Genomic DNA, 24291 nt, shown 5'->3' with positions numbered 1-24291 from the left:
TTGTGAATAGTGCAGTACTGAACATGGATGTACAAGAAGATCTATACTATGTTGACTTAGAGTCCTTCAGGCTTATTCCCAGGAGTGATAATAGCTTTCTCATAGAGTAGATAGAGCAGCTTTTTTTTTTTCTCTCGAGACAGGGTTTCTCTGTGTAGTTTTGGTGCCTGTTGTAGATCTCACTCTGTAGACCAGGCTAGCCTCGAACTCACAGAGATCCACCTGGCTCTGCCTCCTGCTGGAACTAAAGGTGTGTGCCACTGCCCGGTGCTTTATTCTTTTTTGAAAAACCTCTATACTGATTTCCATCGTGCTGCTTGTTGATTACATTTTGTTTTTGAAAATGTCTTCATGTTACCTCTTCCCTTCCCCCCTCCCTTCCTTTCCCCCTCAATATCTCCATCCACAGTTCTCTGTATAATCTCTCTGCATCAACTTCTAAGTTGATAATCAAGTTTGCCATATGTCTTACTGGTGATAAATCTTATGCAAAAGGTAATTCAGAACCTCGAAATGAGGACATCTTGTATTTGTTAAGGCAGCTTCTGTATGTTTAGGTGACATTTCAAAGCAGATTGCACGGTCCAGTTGAAGGCATAGATTCTTCTATGGACAGCTCTTTATGGAGTGTGACTTCTTTTGAAGTTTGACATGTTGTGATTGCTTCTTTGTAATTTCTATAAAGGCAAACAAAAGTCAAGTCTGGTAGCTGTTGGAGCAGAAAAATCACTGTTACTCTCTAGCCAATATATTTGTACATTAAGAAATGTGCACACTACCATTATTTTTCAAGTACTGTAATATAATGCCCAGTTGGGGTTTGTGAGATGGCTCAGAAGTTAAGAGCATTTGTTCTTTCAGAGGACTGGGTATGATGCCCAGAACCCACATGGTGGGATAGTTGAGACCCATATCACAACTCCAGTTCCTGGAGGTCCAGTACCCTCTTCTGATCTCCATGAGCACTAGACACACATGTGGTGCACATACATACATGCAGGCAAGACATTCACACATAAAATAAATAAATCTAAAAAAATGGCTTAATCATTTCTAAAAGAAAAGCAAACCATACATGTTGTAAGAAAAGAAATATCCATATATTAAAACCATGATCTCTTATGTAAAAAGAAGAGTGTAAATGTTGACACATATGAAAATGTAGTTCATATTAAGTAGTAAGCCTTTGTTTTCCAGAGAATAAGACCACACAGTAGATTCAGCAGAATCAAGGATTCATCTTTTAAGACAATGGTGCTGCATACATCACTTGCATGGAGCTGTGTAAATATGCAAATGTTTCTGTGAAAAATCATTCAATTTATGTTTTATTGAACATTTATGATAAAAATAGGCATAATGCTCATTGTCAAAAATTCACGTGTTTGTATCAGTCCAGTTATCAAAGACAAGGTTATAAATATTTACTAAAGAAAGAATCAGTCTCTAATCAAAATAAATTACAATTCAAGGACAAGATAATATCATGCTTGGAACTTAACAATCAAAAATCAGAGAAAGGTACCATCACTGAAGGCCTAATAGAGTGATCTGCTTTCTCTTTCACTAATTTCCAACAGACAATAGTTTATCACCTGGAGCTGCTCTTTCGAATAACAGGTTAGGTAGAAATTTGACATTCCGGTTTTTGATCCTCCCAAGGAATTTCTGGTTAACTAGCTGTCCTCGTTTGCTTTTGATTGCTGTGATAAAGACACTATGATGGAAAGCAACTTGGGGGAGGAAAGAGTTTATTTCATTTTATAACTTAAAGTCCACCATGAAGGAAGTCAGGGCAGGAACTCAAGGCAGAAACCCGGAGGCAGGAACTGAAGCAGAGGCTATGGAAGAACATCGCTTACTTGCTCGCTCTCCATGGCCTGCTAAGTTTGCTTTCTAACACAATCCAGGACTCCTTGTGGAGGGGGTCACACTACTCACAGTAGGCTGGGCCCTCCCACATAAGTCATTAGTCAAGAAGAATGTCCCCTTAATGTTCCTAAAGGCCAGTCTGGTAGAGGCAATTTCTCAGTTGAGGTTTCCTGTTCTGGATGATCAAAGCATGTGCCAGGTTGACAAACAATTAACCAGCACATCAGTTTATAAGTAGCTCCAGAGACATTGAGAACCGGGGGACAGAAAGATAGAAGTATGAAGGCAGAAGTAGGAGCAGACTCTCACGGGCCCCTGGAGATTGTTAACTTTCCTCCAAGGGCAATTGAAAGCCAACTGTGCAGCCTCCCTAAGGCCACTGAATTCTTATTGGAGGATAAAGATTTAGATAAAGATGTCTTTCTTCATGCTCAAATATGCCTAAAGAAGGAATTCATACAGAAAAATGATACTAATGAATGAATTGAATAAAATTTATGAGGTGTCTTCTATGTACCAGATACCACAAAAAATGAAAAAAGAAAGCTACAGAGCACAAGCAGTGATGAGTCTCTATAGTTTTGGCTACTCAGGAGTCTAAGGCAAGAGGATAGCTTGAGGTCAGGAGTTTGGGGTAGTACAGAACCTTTCATCTAAAGAAACAAAGGCAGACAGGCAAGGCACCGTTGTGTACTACTGTGATCCAGCCTTTGGGAGAATGAATGCAGGAGGATCACTAGTTTGAGGGCTATATGAAGTGGCCATATATATATATATATATATATATATATATATATATATATGCCTACACACACACACACACACACACACACACACACACACACACACACACCAAACTAACAAACTATCCTACCCCAGACAGCCGCTAAGGCTAATGGGGCATTCAATAAAAGTATCAGATAAGCTACACCACATATAGCTCTAGGAAAAGCATATGTTCATCATGTTGTGGGTACCTCAAGAGAGGCATTACATTTTATACTGTTAGGAAATGAAAAAAAAAAAAACCAACCATATCTTGGCAAGTAAATGTTATTAAAGTTGTTAAAAAAGGCTTCTGGTACATATATAACATCTTTACAAGGCATAAAACACTTTTCATTGTTATAAACAACATTGCATGCACGGAGTTGGCCTGTGCTTATCAGTACTGCTGATTTGGGTTGGCCTAAAATTTATTTTAGAACTTAATATAATTTGGTACAGAGAACAACCATACTAAAAAGCAGCCCATAAATAAGATTATGGAGGCATGTGTACATTTTTGTTTTATGGACTTAACTCTGAAACTCAAATGTTTGAAACTTTATTGAGAGCTGGAGAGGCGGCTCAGAAGTTATAGCTGCTTACTGCTCTTGCAGAGGATGAGAGTTTGATTCTTGGATACCTGAAACTCCAGTTCTAGAGGGATCTGATGCTTCTAGCCTCTGGGGGAACCTGTACTCCTATGTATACGCAAACACACACATTATCAAAAAATAATAAAAATATAAAAGTGTACCGAGCAACTCATGTGTCAGGCAACATGTTAGAGCTGAATATTTAAGTGAAAAAGGCAAGACATGGTAAACACAGGTGACGGACAGGGAACCAGTACTGTTGCGCTTCTTATGCTTGTGACTTCTTCCCTTATTCCTTCCTCCACAGTTACTGTCACTGCACAGAGCTGAGTCCCCCAGTTCTGATGTGAATTGACAGCAGCTATGAACGAGAGTCATTAAACAATGATCTTCGTTCAGGAGCTACTGCTTTGTATAGTATTTCTAAAAACACCATAAATATGGATTTGATTTACATACTTAATGCCTTATTTATTCAGTTGGCTTGTTTAAACCTTTTGGAAACAAGCCAGCTGTAAATGAATAATTATTTACAACTATTATCGATGGAGTGCTTACTGTGTATTCTTTATAAGGATTAACCCATTTAACCATAAAACAACCTGGGGAGGAGGATGCTTTTATATTCTCCATTCTACAAACAAAGACACAAGCACAGAGAGGTTAGGTAACATGCCCAAAGTTGTGGGACTAGCAAATATTGAATCCAGGAGTTAGACCCTGACAGCTGGGCCCAGAGACATTTCTTTCATCCATTGTACCAACTCTAGCCTGGTGCATTTTCACATCATCTCAGCAGATCTAGTGAGGTGCCTGGCATTTTTATGCCATGAAGATAAAACCAGTATTCCAGAGGGTCCCTCTGAAGTACATGATTATCTTTCCAAGGCAGCAGTAAACTTGTGGAAGGTACTAGGCACCTCAGCATGCCTGAACTTGTGAAATAATCTAGTTGTCTCTTTAAAAGATTTGAAGGTTTGGCACACACCTTTAATTCCAGCACTCAAGAGGCAGAGGCAGATGAACCCTATGAGTTTGAGTCTAGCCTTGTCTACACAGCCAGTTGCAGGTCAGCTAAGGGTGTACACAGTGAGAACCTTTCTCAACAAAAAGCTTTGGAGTTTTAAGGTCATGGCCTATAAGACAAGTGATTTCTTTTTTCTTTTCTTTTCTCTTCTTTCTTCCCTGTGTCTCTCCTTCCCTACATCCCCCTCTCTTTTTCTTTCTTTCTTTCTTTCTTTCTTTCTTTCTTTCTTTCTTTCTTTCTTTCTTTCTTTCTTTCCTTCCTTCCTTCCTTCCTTCTTTCTTTCTTTCTTTCTTTCTTTCTTTCTTTCTTTCTTTCTTTCTTTCTTTCTTTCTTTCTTTCTCTTAAGACTCGGCCTCTACATGTAACCCAGGCTGTCTTCTAGTTCACTACTGCTTCCACCTCCTGAGTGTGAGGATTCTCAGCATTGACCACTATGTCAAGCTGATGAAGTTTGCAGAGGGAGATGAGAGCCTGGAACCACACATAGCAGAACAGACACCAAGCATCTCTGCTGTTCTCTGCCAAGCCTTTCTGACACACAAACTCATAGGTGTAGTAAGGCGGTTCTTCCATTAGTTCTTATTGGGCAATAGCTTGCCAGTACATACTCCTTAGATCATCCTCGTTATAACCCAGATTGTGTTGAAGGCATAGGTTGAGTGTGAGCCTCCATATGACCCAGAGCAACCTAAACGCTGTGTCAAGTAAGCTTGAGTTTTGTTTATAATTTGTCTTCAGGAGCTTTCTTTGAAAGTGCAAACCATTCACGGTTATTTAAGCTTTAATAACAAACATCTTGGTTGGCATTTTTGGACTATAATCCTCTAGGACAGGAGAAAACACATTTTCCAGGTGTATCCTGAGTCTGGCTCTAATTTATTACTTTCTGTAGTTGTATGGCTTTGATATCCCCCCCCCATTCTCTCTCCTCCCTCCGTTTGTCCTGTCCTCCTTTCCCCCATTACCTCTGTCTCCCCCTCTTCCTAATGCTGCTCCCTCATTTTCTTACTTTCATTTTTGTTTTGTCCTCTTAGCAGGATATCAGACAATTGCAAAATTAGTCGTTATAGACATAATTCGTGCACCACGACCAAGAACAAGTTTTGTGACTGAGTAGAGCCATTATGGCTTTGACCTATGTAGGCTTTCGAAGACTTGTGTTTTAAGGTGTAAGAGAGCCATGGAATCAAGATGCTGTTCTGTGTATTGATGGATGAAATATTTTTAAATTGTCCCCAAGAATTAAGCAATGAATGATAATGTATACAGTTTGCCCAAAGAATGAAGTGTCTACATCGTGGTTTGGAGATCAATATATTAAAAGGACTAGATTAGAGAGCTCCTAAATTTAGTAAATGGTAAAGTTTTTGACTTCAGTGAAAAATAGAAGAGAAAGTAGTCAGTGACCCTGACATATATTAGGTGCTCAATTAACAAATTCCAGCCATACGTGAAGAATATTCTGGTACTATCCCCCGTGAGTGTTCCTCTTGAAACTGAACTTTAAATCAGGTGTTTAAAAATCAATCTAACTCCAACAAACTCTGCTACTCTTTTTATACCACTGACTTTAAAAAAATCCAAACTTTATATTTCATATTCAGGACCTAGTTATTGTTAGAAACATACCAAGATACCCCATCTAGTCTCCTTCAGTGATAGTCACATTATAACTGAAGAACTACTGTCGGTAGAATCCACTGAGCTTATGCAGGTAGTACCAATTTCATCTGTTCTCATTTTTATGCTTGTGTTTGTCTATGCTGTATCACCACAGTATAGATGTTCAGAACTACTACTGTGGTCAAATACAAGCTGTCACATCACTTCAAAGTTATTTATGTATCTTTTATTAGCAACCTCCCATCCACTTATTTCCCTAATCCTTGGGAGTCATGAGTATCATTATATCTATGATTTTATCACTTAAAAATTATATAAATGGAACAATAACAATGTAGCATGTAACCTTCTAAGATGATCTCTTTTCACTCAATATAATTCTGTGCTCCTGACTCCTAGGACTTAGAGAAACATATAATAATATATGAAGTAATGATGGAATTGGCATTTTAAGAAGGGAATATCTGAGTGTTATCTATTTCTCTGGCCCTTTGGCTAAAACATCTCCATCCTCCACTGTGGTGGTGTTATGTTCCCCAAAGTATTGTTCACCCTAATAAACTTATCTGGGGTCAGAGAGCAGAACAGCCACTAGACATAGAGGCCAGAAAATGGTGGCACTCACCTTTAATCCTAGCCTTCTGGAGGCAGAGATCCATCCAGATCTTTGTGAGTTCAAAGCTACACTGGAAATAACCAGGCATGGCGACTCATGCCTTTAATCCCAGGAAGTGACGGCAGGAAGCAAAAAGGTATATAAGGCATGAAGACAAGGAACTAGAGCTGGTTAAGCTTTTAGGCTTTTGAGCAGCAGTTCAGCTGCGATTCATTCTGGATGAGGATTCAGAAGCTTCCAGTCTGAGGAAACAGGATCAGCTGAGGAATTGGTGAGGTGAGGAAGCTGTGGCTTGTTCTGCTTCTCTGATCTTCCAGCATTCACCCCAATACCTGGCTTCAGGTTTATTTTCATTAATAAGACCTTCTAAGATTCATGCTATACTCCACTACCTACACCAATTCATACTGGGTTAGACATCGCTTAACCCCAATGAAAAAATGTTACTTGAGAAGGTGAAATCAGGAAGGCTGGATTGAGTCTCATTTATTACCTACCCAATATGTCATTTCTAACAGTGAACTCAAATGAAAGGGTGACATTTAATGACCACCAGAGTCCTCTCACCTTGGAAATTTTATGGTTAAAATTTGTAAGCACCAATAAAATATATATTTGGTGATTGTGCTGAACTTCAGAATTGGGAAGGCAGAGAAAAACCCCTAAATTGTAGCATGGTAATACCATAGAACTGAAGCTTGGAAGTTACTTTAGAAGTAGAAAAGTTAACAAAGCAGACATGTAAGTGGAGATGGTTGGCTATGGCTGTAGCTCAGTGGCAGAGGATTTGCAGGATGCTCTACGTTGTCTAAGATGATTTAGTTCTATCATTTGATCGTAGAAAGCACATGCTATAATAAGTACAGCATGAATAAGTATGGTCAATGTATTGGTGGTGGTAGGGAATGAAGGAAAAGAAGAGAGTCTAAGAAACATTTAGGGTGAAAGATCACTGTCACTTGTGAGCTACTTCACTATAGACAATGAATAAAAGAAGAAATGACAACTTAAGAGATGATGCATATGAAAATAATGATACTGGCAGAAATAGGGATGCCATTCCAGTGCCTTGTCTTGGAAATCTGATGAGATCATTTTGAACCCATTCAATGTATCATCATGGAGAAGTCCTGGTGTGGTTGCTTCTTAGGTAAGTGAGTAAAACACATCTTTCTAAGATCAAATGGTAGAACTAGATTGTCTTAGAGAGTATTGTGATTTTTCTGCTTAAAATTTTCTCTTTATGATATGATTAAAACTCTGTGTGATCTAATCAGATAATCCAAGAAACTGCAGTAAGTGAGCCAGATAAAGACAACCTGAAAGAGTATGGTCCTAGAACACTGTCCTCTTGGAAGTGGGGAAGTAACATGATGGAAATTATTTAGTGACATGGAAAGTGTATGAGAGGAAAGACATTTTTTCTTTGACCGAGAATATGCTGTCATATTCTTTACCTGAAAAACCATATTGGTTTCAACTTTTACTTTTTTTTTTTAGTTCTTTAGGAGTTTTTCTTTTTATTTTCTTTCTTTTTTTTTGTTCTTTGGGAGTTTATTGTAAGCTTTAGCACAATACATGAAATAGTGCCTTGGGACCCCAAAATGCTGAAGCCAGGGTTCATAAAGCATTTATTAGGAAGTGATGATATTATAATATACATCTGAGGAGCATATTAATTTCCCCATTAGCAATGTGAGTCTATTTCATTTTTGGTTAAACAGCCAAAAGGATATTTCTTCTTCTTTTTTTTCTTCTACTGATTGCCCTATCTGAGCTGTAACTAGCTGAACATTTACAACTCTGAATGATATAATGCAATTAAGACTCTATAACATTCTAATTTGCATATCTCATTATATAGAGTGACACCATTAGAAGACATGTGTTGAAGCTTTCAAAATGATTATGATATGTGAATGTATTAGAGGATAAGTATGCTTTACTGAACCAAGACTGTGCAGTAGTCACAAATAGTACTTTAGCTAGACCTGCTGCTGACACTCCCTCCTCCTCCATTTCTTTCCTCTTCTTCCTCCTAAACAGGAAGTCTCTGTTTAGTTTGGGACGCATTGTCGTGAACATCAGAGCCTCTGATAAGGTTTATTGTGCCCCAAATTGTGTTTAGAGGAATCATGAATACAGTGTGCACAGCCAATGTGGAGCTCATGCTGAGACTGAATGAGCCAGTAACACCTCAGCTGCAGACGGCCAGACACACACAGTGAGCTTCAGGACCAGACAGACCTTATGAGTTGCACAGGATGACTAACCGTCATTGGAAGGCAGAGGTAAATATGGAGGGTAGCCTCTGAGAGCAGACTAGACTGAGCTCAGAGAGAAAACAAGGCCTCGAGGTACTCTATGACCAAGTACCAATCATACTATTTTTTTTTCATATTTTCTCTTTTGTGAACACAAGTACAGCAGGCCCAAAATAACTGGCATAGGATAGAAATTCTATAGAATAATAGTCATTCAGATCAATTAACAGAGCTTCTTATCTGCTTTTCACATTTTTTTGAGATTATAATTTAATTATATTATTTCTCCCTTCTGTTTCCTCCCTCCAAATCCACCCATAGACTCTCCTTCAATTTCATGGCCTCTTTCTCTCTCTCTGTTTTTATTAATTGATATTGCATGTGTGTATATACACACACACACACACACACACACACACATATATACATATATATATTCTGTGGTGATATATTGTGTATCAAATAAAGCTTGCCTGAGGATCAGAGGACACAGCAAGGCACTAGATTAAACATAAAAGTCAGGCAGTGGTGGCACACACCTTTAATCCCAGCACTTGAGATCTCATGCCTTAGAATTTGGGAAGCACACATGCCATTAATTCTAGCACTAGGAAGGAAGTGAAATGGCTAGGTGGAGAAAGGCATATAAAGTGTGAGGAGACAGCAATTAAGCCTCTTTTTTGGCTGAGGACTCAGAGGCTTTCAGTCAGAGGATTCATGGAGATAGGATCTTGCCTTCCATTCAGCCTGAGGATCTATCTGGTAACGGTGAGAAGTTTCTCTCGTGGCTTGTTCCTTTGTCTCTCTGATCTTTCAGCATTTACCCCAATATCTGGCTCTGTTTTTTTTTTTTTTTTAATTATAAGACCAGTTAGGATTCGAGCTATAATATTCCTAAATATATATAAGAATATATATATTCTTAAATCTTAAACAAAACCTGTTCAGTCTGTATATTACTAGTATGTATGTTTTCAGGGCTGATGTTTCGGTTGTACAGTGTACAACCAATTGGTGTGCTCTTCCCTGGGGAAGACTTCCTCTCCCACTCCCAGCTTTCCTCAGTTGCCTGTAGTTCTTTGTGTAGGGTTTCTGCCTCATAAACTTTTCCATGTCTAGTTTGTATTTACTTTTTAAAAAAAAATTCTGCTTTTTAATTCTTGGCCCTGTTCTACGACCTAGGAGGCCAGCTGATCAACAGTGTCATTCAGTGCCCCTTACCTCTTACTCTAAGTTGGGTTTAGCTATGTGGGGCCTCTGCCAATAAAGATGATTGATTACTCATTTCCCTAGTTTCTTTCCTGCTTGGCCAACGTTTGACAATAACTTCATTTAGCAGGATATCTCAATAAAATGAACACAACTTAAACACTGGAGCTACTCATATGCACAGGCTCTTTTCTAAGATCCAGAGAGAGGATCTGACAATGTGTTCACATGGTCATATTTTTGTTAAGAGGAAAAATGTGTTCTGAAGTTGACAAGTATATAATGAAAGGATATTTTAGACATCTCAATAAAACAAGCAAGGAATTTGGGACTTCATAATTAGGAGATAAGTAAAGGGTACTTTATTTTACCATTTCTCTGTTTATTAAAAGAATAGACTATTAAATTACAAAGCTAGTAGAATGTGGAGAATAAATAATAATGTGAGTGATTAAATCAATATAAGCTACTCTCAATGAAAACATAAAACAAAAATTTCCAGTCATATCAAAGCTCTAGTTCACTAAGAAGAGACAAATTATGAATAGAATAAATAAATAAGCTCTCAATTGTTTCACAATCCAATCAAGAAACAAGTGAATTATGCTTGTACATTGTAAAGCATGTTGTTGGTGCTTTGACAAGGATTACCAATATCGATGAAGATAACATAAAACAAAATAATGAACTAGGAGAAAGAGTATTTAACACCAGTCACTACCTACAAAAACTTGAATGTCCTGTAAGTTTACTGCTTATATCCCAAATGATACAAATTTCCCTGCATGGATGTTTCTTAGTTAACTGCTATAATGTTATGACATTTTTTCCCCCTGGATGTTGTGAGGGTGGCCATATTTATTAGATCTTAAACATTACTGACTTTTAAATTTTAAAATATTTTAATTTTGTGCCTAGGTTCATATTTGTAAATTTATTTTTTCCTGAAATTTCTTCAAATAATATAAACCTAGTTCTTCTAAAACTTGGATGAACCCCTGCCATATGACCATTTTTAAATGGGTTTTGGCAACAATCCTTCCAAACTTATTTATTTGGATCTAAATGTAGTCTCTTCTTGCTTTGATTCCCTAGCAGAATCTTTGTTGTTTTCTTTTTTTTCCCATTTATTTATTTATTGTTCTGGGGATGGAAGCCATGGCCTCACACACTAGGCAAGCACTCTAACCCTGAGTTACATCCATAGCATCTGCTTGCTTTCTTCTTCTTTTTCTTTCATTTATTTATTTTTATTTTATGTGCCTTGGTGTTTTGCCTGCATGCATTTCTGTGTGAGGGTGTCGAGTTCCCTGTGTGCTGGAGTTACAGACAGTTGTGAGTTGCTGTGTGGGTGCTGGGAATTGAACCCAGGACCTTTGGAAGTGCTCTTAACCACTGAGCCATCTCTCCAGCCCCACTGCTGGCTTTCTTAACCTTGGTACTCTTGATACTTTTGTTGTACAATTCTTTTTTATAGGGACCTGTTCTAGCACTGGTCTTCTCCTTCCTCTACCAGAAGCCAGTAGCACTTTTCTGGTGACACCATTGCCAATTGTACGCTAATGGAAAAGTCATCCCCTTCAGTTCACAGTCTTAAAACTGTGCTAAGAGACACTTCATCAAAGTCCTTCCAGGTGCTCCTTGAGTTTACCTCTTCTCTTTTGGGACAATGTGTCATGTACTCATTAGTCTCAAACTCTTTATTAGCTGAGGATGATCTTGGGCTTCTGATCCTCTTGCTTTTTCCTCCAGAGTGCTGGGAGTGTAGGCATGAACCACCACATCTCACTTACATGGTTCTAGAGATCCAATCCATGGGCTCAAAGCGTGCTAGGCAATGTTCTACCAATGGAGATGCTTCTAATAGGCAATGATCTACCAATGGAGATGTTTCCAATAGGCAATGATCTACCAATGGAGATGTTTCCAATAGGCAATGATCTATCAAGGGAGATGTTTCCAATAGGCAATGATCTATCAAGGGAGATGTTTCCAATAGGCAATGATCTACCAATGGAGATGTTTCCAATAGGCAATGATCTATCAAGGGAGATGTTTCCAATAGGCAATGCTCTACCAGTGGAGATGTTTCCTATAACTCTTAGGCTGGTTATTCCAAAAAAGAATCAGCTCAGCTCTCTCTCTGTCTCTGTCTCCTGTCTCTGTCTCTGTCTGTCTGTCTGTCTGTCTGTCTCTCTTTCTTCTTCCTTCTCCTCCTCCCCTTCTCATCCTCCTCCTTCTTTTATTGAGACATGGTCTTTCTGTGTAGTCCTGGCTGTCCTGGAGTTAACTATGTAGACTAGGCTGGTCTCTAACTCACAGAGATCCTCCTGCCTCTGGCTCTTGAGTACTTGGATTAAAGACATGTACCACCAAGCCCAGCTTTACAGTTTTTCCTTAAATGAAAAAAAAAAAAACCAAACATGTGCTTTACATTACCCTATATTAAGGATTAGGATTGTATCTAAATGCTAAATGGCTTAAAAGAAAGGATGGATAAAACATGTTTAGTGACAGATATAAAATGAAAAAAATAATGCAAATAGAAAGAAAAAGACATAATCCCAATGAATAAAGATGATAAAATAAAGAAACTGGGAAGAAATTAAATATGTTCACTGGAGTCCATCACTGAAGGCAGAAGAAGCAGTGGGAATGAGCCTTTCGGGACTGTAGACAAGCCCCCTTCCTTCAAATCAAGCCTTGGAACTAGATGAAAAAAATATCAAAAAATGGTTTTCACAAGTCAGCCACAGAAAGAACAACCAACTGAGGAATTTTTATTCATTAAAACTCCAGTGGGAGATGGTGGTATTCCTGCCTGGGGCCATCTCCTTTCCAGCCTTGTTCCCTGTAATTCCTCAGATGGCTTAGCATGTCTGTAAAGTCCTGACAGTCCTCACAGGTGCACTGCTGCAGAAGCCTGGTCAAATTTGGAGTGGAGGGTGAAAAACTCAAGCTCATTTGGTGGTGTCAGTAAAGGTGGCCAGCCTGGAAGGAAGCAAATGGAGGAAATGCACAGCCCACCAAGGCCAAGGATATGGTCTGACTTAGAGCAAGAATCAGGCTAGTGGGACAGGAAACTGTTTCACAGAGAGATGTGAGATGTTGGAGAGGAGACAATGGGGAACACAAGGAAGCTCTGCACAGGCCCTGGCTGCCCAGGTAGCCGTGCACATCTGCCAGGTAAGACCCTGGGAGGCTTATCACAAAGCAAGAGGGATACAGGCTAAAGAGTCATCCCTCAAAGTCTGAGTGTAACTCTGGAGCTGTTGGAGAGGATTGTGTGTGTGTGTGTGTGTGTGTGTGTGTGTGTGTGTGTGTGTGTGTGTTTGTGTATGTTCATGTGTGGGTTGTGTGTGTAAGTGTATGCCTAAGTGTGCATGTCTTGAGCATGCATGTTCATGTGTATGAGTGTGTGTGTGTGTGTTTGTGTGTGTGCATCTGTAAGTCAGAGGTTGATATCAGATGTTTTCTTCAGTTGCTCTTGTTGACGTTAAGCTATGCCTTTACGCTAAGTCACTCCGTATTTATATAAGATGTTGTTTTTTTTTAAAGACTATGCCATCCCTAAGAGATTCCATCTTACTATCAACTAAAAAAAAGAATTATTTATTTATATTTTTAATGTGTATGGGTGCTTTGCCTGCATGTATGTCTGTGTACCACATCCGTGCATTGCCCTCTGAAGCTGGAATCTTCTGGAACTGGAGTTACTGATGGGGCTCAGCTGTCATGTGGATAGTGAGAATCAAACCTAGGTCCTCTGGAAGAGTAAGCAGTCCTCTTAAATGGTGAGCCATTTCTCCAGCTCTTCATCAGTTTTTGACTCTATCTTGAAGGAAGAGGATGGTTGCCACTTCAGCATGGGCACACAGATTGCACCGTTTGTCAGAAGCCACCATGCACCATAGACAGAAGAATGACTTACTCCTGTGAGTAGAAAGGGAGTCACCAGCCGGGCGGTGGTGGCGCACGCCTTTAATCCCAGCACTCGGGAGGCAGAGCCAGGTGGATCTCTGTGAGTTCGAGGCCAGCTTGGGCTACCAAGTGAGTTCCAGGAAAGGCGCAAAGCTACACAGAGAAACCCTGTCTCGAAAAACCAAAAAAAAAAAAAAAAAAAAAAAAAAGAAAGGGAGTCACCCTTTACGTTGATCAGGGTAAACTGAGACTGTAGAGACACATGCGTGTGTTAAAATCATATCAGGGAAACCAAACCCAAGAGCTTAGACACACCAGACTGAGGAAAGGCTGAAACCTCCTTGCCTGGGTCCCATAAGGCGATGAACATCTATCAAGTCTGACAGTGCAATGGCAAGGGACCCACATCAACCTGCCCTCTGATGTTGGGCTCGTCAAAGGTCAACAGAAGACTCCCCGACTTTCCTTGGGAGTTTAGCTCTGCTAGGTTGCCTGCTAGAGATGTGGCCTACTGGACTGTCTGCCCATCCAGCTGTTTGCCCACCTGTACCTGACCTGCTACTTTCTGTTCTGAATTGGTTTGGTTTTTCACCTCATAGCTGGAACAGCTTTACTCTTAAACCCTGACCCCCAACAACGCCCTCCTGGCACTGGTCTGGTTTGTTTAATCAATACAGGCTTTCTCAGCCCAGCTCTGAGACCTTTTGAACTCTGCTACGGCCCTTTAACTCATATTATTTCTGTAAAACACATATATGCATATACATAGTTAGGTCCATTTACTGTGTATTGTGTTATGTGTGATATGATATTGTATAGCAATAGTTAAGATTGGAATAAAAAATCTGCACTCACCTTGGCCAGATTATGGTAGAAGGGATTGTTTGGAAAACTGATGTTATTGAAGCTGCCGAACCATGTGACTTTCTTACGACTTAATGAATTCTGACACAGTGAAAAGATACAAACATATTCATCTATGTTTCTGGCATAGTGAACTGAACCATGTGACTTTCTTATGACTTAATGAACTCTGACACAGTGAAAAGATACAAACATATTCATCTATGTTTCTGGCATAATGAACTCATGTCAGCTCCCTACCTTATTTTTGGAGACAGAGTCTCTCCCATTGGAGCTTTAACTCTGCTAGACTGACTGGCCAGAAAGCATCAGGGATCAGCCTGTGTCTGCCTCCTCAGTGCTGGGATTACAAGCATGCACTGCTATGTCTCACTTTCAAGTGGGTTCAGGGTATTGACCTCAGCTCCCTCCAGACTCAGGAACTGCCTTTTAAATTAGAAACGAATGTCAGGCTTTGATTAGATGTGCCCAATTAGGTGTGCTGCCTTAATTTCCAATTTTCTATGTTCTTAGATTCTGCTTAACTTTCCTCGGTTCTGCTCTCCCGTAAGTCTTGACCTGTTGATAATCATCAAACCAACTGTTTGGTGATTTCTTTGTATGTAAGAAATTATTTTTTTTCCACCAGAGTTGATGTTTCAAATTGATTTGCTGTTACCACATTAGGATCTCTGTTCCTTTACATTAATATGACTTAAACATTAGCTTACCATACCTTGATTTGATTTGAATCTGCCCAAACATGTTCTGTGTGTATACATCAAGTGTCTAAAACTCATTTGCTGGTGTCAGCCATGCCCATTTCAATCAGGGTAGATAGTGTGACTTGAGAAGCAGATCACTGATTAGCATACTGTCTGATCAATCTAATAAACTTTAATTTAGTTCCATTTAGCTTTTTCCTCCCTGGGGCACAGTGTGACTTTCTCTAACTTGTTCAGGTGAAACTTTGATCTCCCACTCAGTGCTACTGACATGAACTTACTCAGCATTTCTCACAGCCACAAGGTTCTCTGCAGGCTGCCAGAGTGCGCGGGGGGGGGGGGGGGGGGGGGGGGGGCAGCTGAGGTTCTCATCTTACATGATCATTCACTTACTGAACCAGCAGGGGTGCTCCAGAAATTGCAAATGTTGGCTTATGTAGGACCTACTGAAATGAACTAGGACCATGGACATGCATACTCCAGGTCATCTGAAAATTCTAACAGGGAAACGTTTTTTTGCTCTTTGGCATAATGCTATTAGATACATTGTAACTAAAATAATATGCTTAAAAAAAAAAGACCAATGAAATTTCAACATTGCAAGAGGGATCACTGTTACACGCCCCGCCCCCCAACGCCGTTCTTGACCTTTCAGAGGAGTCTCACTATTTAGTCAAGGCAAGCCTGGAGCTGATTGTGTAGCCCAGGCCTGGCTCACCATTGTGTTTCAGAAAGGCTTTTCTAGATTCGTCAATGTATAAGACTTCTCTGTTCCTTTTTGGCGAGGCTGTCTTCGACTATTCCCTTCTCACACTCTACCTCTGCATTTGGGCCTGCCAGACTTTTTTCTATTTTGGAAGTTTGAGAGGATACGGTAGAGTAAATAGCTACAGAATTGTGAGCTAAGTCTCAGTTTAAATTTTAGTTACGGCAGCAGGCTGATTCTCTTAGGGAATCCACTCTTCTCCTCGTGTCGCGGTGACCTTGCTTAGGATGGAGGTCATGCAACCATCCCTGGGGCTGTGGGGGATAAAGACAAAGGCGGTAGAGCCCTTGACAGCAGTGGGTACCCAGCAAACCCTGGCTGCTGTATTTTCTTTAAAATAATAATAATAAAAAAAAAACCACGGTTGGCATTTATTTATTTGTACTTGTGCCATGGTGCACATATGCATGTCGGAGGACAAACTGAAAGCTGGTTCTCTCTTGCCACCGTGTGGCTTTGGTTATCGAACCCAGGTTTGACAGCATGAGCCCTTATTCCCCGAGTCCTCTTTTTGGGCGCTCTTCCCTTTCTTTCTTATTATAAGTTTTTACAGCTATTGCATGCCAATAAACACATTGGCCGACAGTCTATATTCTTCTTTTTCTCTATAGCCCCCCCCCCCATCCTCTGGGACAATCAAAAGATTTTTCACTCATCATTTTTTTTTAGTGTTCATGCCTTTCCATGAGATGTGATGGGCAGTGCTCTAGGCATTGGCCAGACCATATGAACAAAATGCGAGACTTAGCTCTCATGGGGCCTGGATGCTCGCAGTTTGCTGTGACTGACTTCTTTTGAAAATTGAAGTTGGTAGAATGCTGTTATATTTTAAGAACCGTGAAAGTTTTATTATGAGTTACCATTGATGTGGTTGTTCGTCAACTTGGCTTACCTTTAGAAATAGCAGCTGATATTCAGATTTTTACACAGTTGAGGGGCTTCTCATTAAAAAGAAAAGAGAAAAGGTGATTAACTACCACATCACAAACATTTGCTTAATTTTCTCTTTAAAACAACTATTAAAGACAAATCTGATTTTTCCTTGAATAATAACAAGAATCTCAGGTAGAGAAAATGAAAATCTTGTCTACCAAGTGATAAACACTAAAAAAGATAGTAGTAATTCTGTTTTATATTCAAATCCCATATCTTTTGATACCACCAAAAGACATGGATACCACACTGACAAGTGGCAGCATCACCCAAATGGAAAGGATAACTCCACTGACTGTTTGCCATAAGCTCTGCCTTCCATCCTCAATTTCACCATCTGTACCCCAGACAGAGCTGGACCCAGAGTGTAGAACAGAGGTGGGAATAGATGATTTTGAGAATTGTTTACAGTCTTGTGAGTTATTATTAACAGTTGTAATCTAATATTTCATTCTACCTACTTTGCATTTAAATGATAGCATTTAATCCACATGGAATCTAGGTAATGAGGGATTTCAACCTAAAGACAGGGAGGTATTTTTGTGAATGGAGTGTATGTGACTTACTCTGCCCTTGGTCTAGTCTTCAGGTACCCATTCACTCTCTGGGCAGCTTGGATCTGGAAAACCTTCTGAATTATTTTTAAAAGTATTTTATTTATCTTTATTTTATGTGCATTGGTGTTTTGCTTGCATGCATGTCTGTGTGAGGGTGTCAGATTTCCTGGAGCTGGAGTTACAGACAGTTGAGAGCTGACCTGTGGGTACTGAGAATTGAGTCCTCATCCTTTAGAAGGGCGGCCAGTGCTCTTTACCGCTGAGCCATTTCTCCAGCCCCACCTTCCAAACTCTATGTTTCTCATGTGTCTAACCTAAGCAAGGTTTCTCATCTTTGTAGTCGTAGTTCATATTTTAAACACGGGAAAAACTAAGACTTGCTTTAATGGCTGAAGAGAAAACAAAGTAAGGTTTTGTGATATGCTAGTTTGCTCTTTATCTTTTTCAAAAATAAAAGTATCCACAAACTTCTAAAACACCTTGTGCAAGGTCTTCACAAGAACAGCCATTTTTTCTTAAAGTCAAGCATGTAAAAATGATATTGTGCTATCTGACATACCACACACTATCAAAATAATCTGAAACACTTCTAGGTCAGTGACTAATAGGATCTTTCCATTGAAATAGTTTACTGAATTTGGTGAGTTTTAGCATTAATAAGTTAAATTATTCTCCTAAAATTATCTAAAGAAACATTTTGCCTGTATAGTACAAATTTTCTTAAAATGACATATAAAATAAATTCTTTAATATTACATCTCAAATTTTATTACACTTACATAAATATTTTATAATGAACCTTTTAATAAAACAGTGATAACTCAATAGCAAAACCTGATTTTAAAACTGGGTGTAAAGCAACTAAAGACTTGTGTCAATATCCAGCTTAGAGATCATAATAAGACAAAGAATCAGTCTAGAGAATCATAACAAGACACAGAAAGTTTCATATATGTTCTGCAGTAAAAATTTTGCCTTTTTCTGATTATTTGGTTTGCACAGGAGAGAAATTGACACTCATAAATCGCCAACATTCTACCCTTTTCACTTTCCTAATTATACTGAAATTCCCTCTGAAGTCAGACTAGTTTTACACATTAATTGATGTGATTCTTCCATGTAAATATTTAACAAACATGTAGGAAACAAATATTCAGACACTGATCGAATTACATTGAACCTATAGTGTGGATTCTACCTGTTGTTTAGTAAGTGTTGGGAAGGTATGGGTTTGATTCCTCCTATACTCTGAGCATCATTGGTTACAGATGATTTCCTTACAAACCGAGAGTCAGGGATTTATTTAACTCATCAGAGAAATGGGCTGCAATCTGAAACATCAAGGTTGAGTCTTCTTAACATGAATTTATCATTTAAATTATTGATTAGTTTTAGAAGTTTGCAGACCAAGCCGGACTCAGGCTTGCTCAGACCTTGCAGCCTCAGCCTCCAGAGTATTGGGATTTTTGCTGTTGCTGTACCATGCCTGGCTTTCACTTACATCTTTGTTTATGTTACTAGGAATACTTGAATACTCATTATGTTAATTCATCTCTCAAATGAATAGTCACCATAACTTTGTGAATATAGAGAACCGAGGGTAAAGAGTGAAGGAGAGGCCGGCAGCATAGCGTCTCCAAAATACCCCTTTTACTTTTTTTTTAAACTGTTACTCTTCCTGTGACTTCCTCATTGTTTTAGTTCAAAAACCACTTATTGGGTCAATGAGACATATTGTCAGGTAAAGGTGCCTTCTGCCAAGCTTGATGACCCAAGTTCCATCTCCAGGAACCACATGGTGGTAAGGGGGGAACCAACTCCTGCAAGCTGTCCTTTGACCTCTACATACACGCCCTGTGTACTTGTGTATGTGCACAACAGAAATAAATAGAATATAATAAAAATTAAAATTGTTTACTGAAGGCTGTGTACTAGACCCTAGTTATGCTTTTCTTTTCTAGCCCTAGGTAACAGTTAACCACACACAGCATTTTGGGAGGGAGAAGAGAGAAAAGAGAGCAAGAGAAGAGGCCAATGAGAGGGGTAGGGCAAGAGGATTAAGACAAAGCAAAGGACAAGTTGTTAATATTAATTCACATTACTTTGAACTTTATCTCCCATTGAGTTGGTTATTTTATTCACTTACCAAATATTTATTAAGCAAATACTATGTTCCAGGCACATTCCTAGGCCCTGGGGATGCAAAGTCAAGAAAGACTTGCTTGTTCCTGTCCTCAAGGAAGGCACAGAGTGTGGGGGGAAAACAGAAGTGAATAAACCAAGCTAATGAGGGGGTCTGATAGAGTCATGCACAAAGAAGTACGAGAACCCAAAGAGGGTGCATCTAAGTCACATGAAAACCTGTGCTGAATTTTCTACAAGAAAGCCAAAAGTAAAATAAACCAAACCAAACAGAACACTGTTATTTGTCCAATTGGTCTAGATAAAACGGAAGAATTTAAATGAGGGACGCAGAGTTACTTGATCATACCTTTTCAGCCTGCATATCTGGTTGCTGATTTAAAATACGGAGGATAGATCTGCCATTGATGTTGCATTTACCACTCATAGATTTCTACTAGCATAAACTGTGTGTCCTGCACCATGGGAACTGCACCACGGGGCTGATTTAAAGACAGGAGCGTTGTTCAAACTGTTTGACGAGCCCCCAGTTGTCTCACTAGTAGCAAACAGTTAATATTTTACTGATTACGTTCACCAAATTGAACAAACTGATAAGCACTTTAAAAAGCCTATTTATTAGTGTTATCATGATTACTCTTTACCGAAGGGGTTTATGTTTCTAATGGTGAAACTGGCAGTTCTTGAAAAACGGTCAGTCCCCCGAGTGTACCGTTGTGCGGTCATAACACCGTGGCAAAGCTGAAGTCTGAACATCCTTCCCATCTGAGCACAGCGAGGAAAGGGCGATCAAGGTGCTCTATAAATTCTCTTTGGTGGGCCAGGGCCCCGAGTGAACAGCTGCATCCCCTGTGTGAGCCCTGCACACGAGCGGAAGAGATTGAACGGCTGCCAAATAGACAAACATCCTTCAGTCTCCACATTGCCTTGGACAAGTCATCAAAGGAGCCCTGGCATGAATACAGCAGCTACCACTCTGGAGTTATTTTAGAACCGAGGCACAAAACATCATAAAGATAAAACTTTCAGACATCATAATGCATAGGTGTGTGCAATTTTCCCACTGTTTATATTAAAACTAGTTGTACACTGTTCAAGGCTACATAGTAAGAGGAAGCTAAGAAACATTCTTTTTTTTAACCCTAACTTTGCAAATTCCCATCACTTCAATGCAGCGTTCACTTAAGTAGCTTCATCCCTGCAGGAGAGGGGCTCTTGTAAGCAATACATTAATTCAGAAGCAGAGGCATGCCGGTGATTGTTGAGCACAGAACATAATGAAAACCCTGGAATTACTTCTAGTGTCTGCCATTTTAGCTTCATCATTATAAGGGAGAGTGGTACTAATTCTTTCTAGCAAGTTTAATAATAATTAGGTAATTGAATCACCAATCGCCGACTCACAGCATTTGCCCACTTCTTTGGTATCAGGTATTCAAAGCTGCCCTGAAGCTCCAGGGCGAGGCATTTCTTAGGAAGGGGCCTGACCACAGTTAAGCCTTTATTAAAAACCTGCAGTCATTAGCTAGTGAAAATTGTCATACTGGCTTTCTCCACTTCCTCTATGCTGCTTAGGAATATGATACAAATCTATTTTCATTTATTAACATAATTTAGATGAACGATTCAGGCACTGGTTTTACAATTTTTTATTCTATGTGGCATTTATTGTTTCCAAGGTATTTATTTTGTCTATCATCCTCAAACGACAACCATCTAACTATCCCTGTAGTTTGGACAAATCTATGTTCGTGATTTAGAGGTGAGTTCATCAGAACTCTTTCGTACTTTCGTTGTTTATTGGCTACTGAGAACAGAAGCATTTGATACCAACTCATTTAAAGTGATAATAAACAAAAGTTCTAGCTAAAAAAACTTGAACTTTGAAAAATAACACAGAAAACATCTTAATCAACAATTTAATTATCACTTTGTAAATGGTGATCACATTCTATGGAGAAATGCGGAGCATACAAAAATTGAAGAGTTGTAAATAGGGACAGATATGAGGGTACACGCCTTTAATCCCAGCACTCAGGAGGTAGAGGTAGGTAGATCTCTATGAGTTTGGTCTACGTAGTGAATTACAGGATAGTCAGGTCTACATAGAGAGATCCTGTCTCAACAATAGCAGCAACAACAAAGAGCTGTGAATATACTTAATTTTTTGATAAGTAATAATTATATAATTGCTATTAATTTGTTGCTTTGTTTATGACATGCCTCAACAAATTTAGAAATATCTGTTTTTATAATCACGATCACCTTCATTTCAAATATCGTCAAGAAGAAAGATCCATAGCGGTTGCAACAGCCTGTAAGAAGCAGGTTTTATTTTGTTGTTTTACCTATATTAACATAGACAGGACGGCTTGGTGACGGTGTTAGCTTGGACAATGTCACCCTACTAGAATGTATTGTATTCTTGTCAGTATAAGTATTCACCAGGTTCTTGGCTAAGCCTGTGAGTCTTTTGATCTAAACCGATCATTGTACATTCTCACCTGTAGTAAGAATGTTCCATCTCTGATTCTCCTACTGATCTTCTCTTGTTCAGTCAGTGTAGAACCCAGGAACACTTTTCTTCCTCCCCTTCTTCCCCTGCTTCCCCATGAGGATAACTGATCCCTTTGTCTGTCTGTGACTGGTACTTTCCTAGCTGTGTTCCTCTTGTGGTGTGTTAGGTTGGATGTCTCCCTGAGCAGACTATCTCCTCTGCCAGACACAATCATTTGATGAGAACTCTACTTTTGTTTTCAATGCCTAGTGTAAGTTCTGGCACGATACAAGGCATATGTTAACACATATTTGTTGCATAAAAAAAACACAATGTGCTCGACCAATTTTATAAAAATAGACTGTTGGACTACCTAGATGTGATAAAGATGGACCACTAGTGATGACATTAGACATTTTGAAGGATGAGTAGTAGATGTGGCTGTCAAGCTTTGTTTCTTTTTCTTATCATTCATTTAGGTTTTTTTCACGGAAGGTGAAAATCTATGTGACTTTTTTTTTTCTGATATCAGCCTTTTTTCCCCTTCTTTTTAATGAATAGAATGATCTACCCTGTAGGAACATTTTGAAAACTCCATCAAGTTCCAAGCTTGGGGAATATTGCCAAGCTATGCACATCTTAAGAGTTTTCTCTTATAAAGCCAAGAAATGTGAAAGTTATTAGCAGTTCTCATGTACAGTTTTATGAGGAGGAGGAAAATGCAGAAGTTCATGTTCCTATGGCAATGAGCTTGAGTTCTGACTCGTTTCCCAGCTTGCAATCAGCAGCCATGGCTCTGGATTCCTTGTGGAGCCAGACAGCTGACGGAGCCTCCCTGGACTGAACAGTTGCTTGCACAAACATCCATGTTGACTCCGACTTCTTCCGTTCTTTTCTGTTAATTGTAGCTCTCGCTCAGTAGAATTGCATGCCTACCGACTGATAAAAATGCTACTTTTTGCACAGTGCTTGTGCTCTCCCCTGACTCATTGTTTTTACATTTCCCTGAGCTGGACTTACGAATCAGCTAGCATTTTTTGCATGCTTGTGCAATATCACTCAGAAAGTAAAGTCTGAGAATGACAGTGCCATCTCTGGGGCAAGAGCCTTTTGTGGATGGCTCTGTACTGAGGCCACATGTTATGACTATAATCCGGGCACCTGCAGCTAGGTCTTCAGTGTCAGTGAGACAACCCTACTATTCAGTGTCTGGTCTTTAGAAGCCATGCCATTATAAGATGATTTTAGAGAAAGACCTGTGTTATGAAATTACTTTCTGTTCTTAAAATACATAATGTTGGATTAAATTAACATTTGAGTTCAACACCTATGAAAAAAGTAGAAATTTGTCTACACTGAATAAAAGTAGCTCTCCAAGAATTCCTGAGTTGATGGGTCATGGTGGCCCATGCCTTTTATCCCAGCAATCAGGTTGTACAGGAAGAGGCAGAGGCAGATGGTATATCACTGTGAATCCAAGATTAGCCTGGTCTATATAATGAGTTCCAGGCTAACTAGAGCTACATAGGTGAGACCCCTATATAAACGAAACAAAACCCCCAAACAAACTGAAAAACAAAAATTAAAAAAAGAAATTATCCAAAACCTAAACCAAAATCCCCATGTTCATGAAGGGAAAGAATGGTAAAAGCCAAGGAAGAAGGAGCAAACTTGATTGTAGTTGTGCAGGATTTAAGAGTAATAGTTTTGTGGACTCATTTTTGGGAGGATTTTAGATATTCAGGATACAGTGTATTGTTGTTTGTTTTTTACTCTGAGGAAAACCTGAATCAATGAGAAGTTAAAAAGAGGGGTCTGGCGAATCGACTCAGTGAGTAAAGACATTTGTCACCAAGCATAATGACCCAGATTTGTCCCAAGGGATCCATATATTAAAAGGAGAAGACTTCCTCTTGTAAGTTGTTCTCTAGCTAC

General features: G+C 39.3%; 1 long non-coding RNA gene across 1 annotated transcript; it reads right to left on the bottom strand.

The window, feature by feature from the left end:
* Positions 1-450: 450 nt before the first annotated feature.
* LOC131908076 (uncharacterized) lies at positions 451-17169 on the bottom strand. Its single transcript, XR_009378539.1, has 2 exons — positions 17120-17169; positions 451-677 (listed from the first exon to the last, which is right to left on the bottom strand). It is a non-coding gene; the product is annotated as an uncharacterized LOC131908076 (long non-coding RNA).
* Between the last annotated feature and the right edge of the window lie 7122 nt (positions 17170-24291).

Source organism: Peromyscus eremicus, chromosome 4 (assembly GCF_949786415.1).
Source record: "Peromyscus eremicus chromosome 4, PerEre_H2_v1, whole genome shotgun sequence".
Lineage (NCBI taxonomy): Eukaryota > Metazoa > Chordata > Mammalia > Rodentia > Cricetidae > Peromyscus > Peromyscus eremicus.
The sequence above is the reverse complement of the archived record's forward strand: the minus strand, read 5'-3'. Positions and strand labels throughout refer to the sequence as shown.